A 2,705-nucleotide genomic window follows, 5' to 3' on the forward strand; every position below is an offset into this window, starting at 1 on the left:
TTTGCACATTTTATTGTAATATTTGGCTTAATCTTCTCGAGCTGATCTTTGAAATTTTCTGTTCAGTTAGGGTATATTTTTCAGAAGGAGATTTCATTTTATGCATACACATACACAGATTGTACTGTGTCCAAGGTACTATTATGCTTACCAGGGGAGAACCAGACCAACACTCAAAGTCCTCTCCATCTTTAACTAAAATTTGCCTTGCCAGAAACTAAATTTCTCAATGGTTACAAATGAGCTGAAAACCTTAAGGTCAGCAGTTCAAAACTACCAGCTGTTCCACGGGAGAAAGATGAGGCTTTCTGCTCCTGTAAAGACCAAACCCTCTGTAGGTTTATAGCCTCAGAAACCCTCTGTAGGGTCGCTATGAGTTGGAACCGACTCCATGGCACATCACCACCACCACCATAGGGCAAATATTGGGCCACTAACCTAAAGTGGGAGAAAGATGAGACTATCTGCTCCCATAAGGATTTACGGTGTCAGATACCCTATGCAGGGTCATTATGAGTCAGAATGGGTTCAATGGCAGTGGGGGTTTGGTTTGGTTTAGTCTGTACCAGACAGAGAATAAACCCCAAATCAAACCAAATCAACCCACTGCTACTGAGTTGATTCCATCTCTAATAGACCCAACAGGACAGAGTAAAACAGTCTCATAGGGTTTCCAAGGCTATAAATCAGACTGCCATATCTTTCTCCCTTGGAGCAGCTGGTGGTTTGAACCGCCAACCTTTTGGTTAGCAGTCAAGAGCTTAACCACCATGCCACCAGAGCTCTGAGAATAGACTATTTTCCTGTAAAGTTGTTCAAGGAAGCTACTAGTGTATCTGGGAAAAACATACATGATTGGGGGCAGGTAGGATCAGGAGATAGAAAATGAAAGGCTATTGTCAAAGGCTTCATCCAAAGTAGGGAGGGTTTTAAGAAAAAATAAATGAAAACAGCAGAGTAATGTCAATGTCCCTTTCTCGTTCACCCTGAGTTGGACTTCAAACAGTGATTCCTTGTTTCCAGTATTTTCTCTACAAGACAAGATGTGACTGCAACTGATGTACATTGATTAACCCAAAATAACTTTCCATCAATTTTTCTGGATACTTGATGCTCAAGAATACTCTGGAGACCCTGCTTTTGTTTTGAGTTAGTCATTAGAGAGCTTGGCTCTGATCCTTGTGTAACCATTCAAACTGAGTGAACCAGAAAAATGTCAGGAACTACACAAGGACATATCGTACAGTTTAATTAGTTTAGAGAGAGGGTGGGTCTCCCCCTTCTCCCTAAACATCACTCAAGCAAATTGTTTTTTTTTATGGTCTTGTTAAAATAATTTCATGGTTGCAGTTTTGTTCTCATGCTAACTGAGCAGGACTGCGTGGGTTATTAAAAAGGGTAGCCAGCCTGGCGAAGGTGGGTGCCTTGTCTGTGCTTTTAAAAAACATAGGGGTTTAATCAGCTGGTTCGCTCAATGACATATTAAGGAACCCAATCTTGAATGTCAGTGCAAGGCTGAAGCTTCTATTAATAATAGTTGCTACCTAGGAAATGCTTTTGCTGGCTTTAATCGGGAATTTTCCATAGTAACCAAGGCTGCCCACGGGTAGCTGGGCAGCGGTGATGTTCATTTCACCACACACACTTTTCAGTTTATTATGGTAGCAACATTACTTACTGCTGGATCATGTGAGCAGAGATCTCTGCTCTTTGGGAGTGAAAACTTTGCTGTTGGTCCTCTTTTTGACCATTCTTCAAGAATATTGGAGAACTATCCTCTTCAAAGACAGGGAAGCCAGCACAGTTTCAAAGTTTGGGGCTGTTATATTTAATTTCAGACTCACAAGTCTTTTTGGTATAGCTCTGTCTTGTCATCTAAGCCTTGCAGGAATGATAGCCTTGGGTAACCGGGCAACTATTCTTCCTTTTCTGGTAACCAGGCTCCAACTGCACAGAGAAGTTGCTCCCCTGCTGAAACACCTTCTATGGCTCCCCAGAGCCCATGGGATAAAATTTGGATCTTTAAGCCTGATGCCCAGATTTATAATCTGGCCCCAAACCATTTCTAGCTTTATCTCCCCTTCCCAGTTCCACCATCCCATCCCCAGACACACTGAATGACTCTTTTGGTCTTCCTTCATAAGGACTCTCCCTTGGCCTTAAACGGCCTTCTCCTATGTTGGATAAAAGCCTTTTCATCTTTCCAAACAAAGCTCAAATCCCATCTCCTCCAGGGCAGTTGTCCGTGAAGACTGGGCAGTAGGGTCATTGTGTATATTAACTCAGCAGTACTACGTATAACTATTCCAAGTTATAGGATTCATAGGGAGGGGTGTGTGTATGTGTGTGTGTAAAACTGCCTTTTAAGGCATTTATGCTTCAGAAAAGGTGGAAATTCCCTAGAACCTTGCTTTTCCAAATGTACTTTGCAGCATTAGCCTCACCTGGTACTTTATTGTTGTTGCTGGTAAGTGTCGTCAAGTTGGTTCCGACTCATAGCGACCCTGCACAGGGTTTCTGAGAACCGGCTGGTGGGTTTGAACTGCAGATCTTGTGGTTTGTAGTCTAGTGCTTATCCTACAGAGCCACCAGGACTCCAGAGTTGGTTTGTTGTTGTTGTTGTTATTGTTTTTAAGTGCCATTGAGTTGGTTCTGACTCATAGTGACCTTGTATAGGGTTTCCAAGGAGTGGTTTGTGAACTCAA

The sequence above is a fragment of the Chrysochloris asiatica genome, unplaced genomic scaffold (assembly GCF_000296735.1).
Source record: "Chrysochloris asiatica unplaced genomic scaffold, ChrAsi1.0 scaffold00071, whole genome shotgun sequence".
Taxonomy (NCBI): Eukaryota; Metazoa; Chordata; class Mammalia; order Afrosoricida; family Chrysochloridae; genus Chrysochloris; species Chrysochloris asiatica.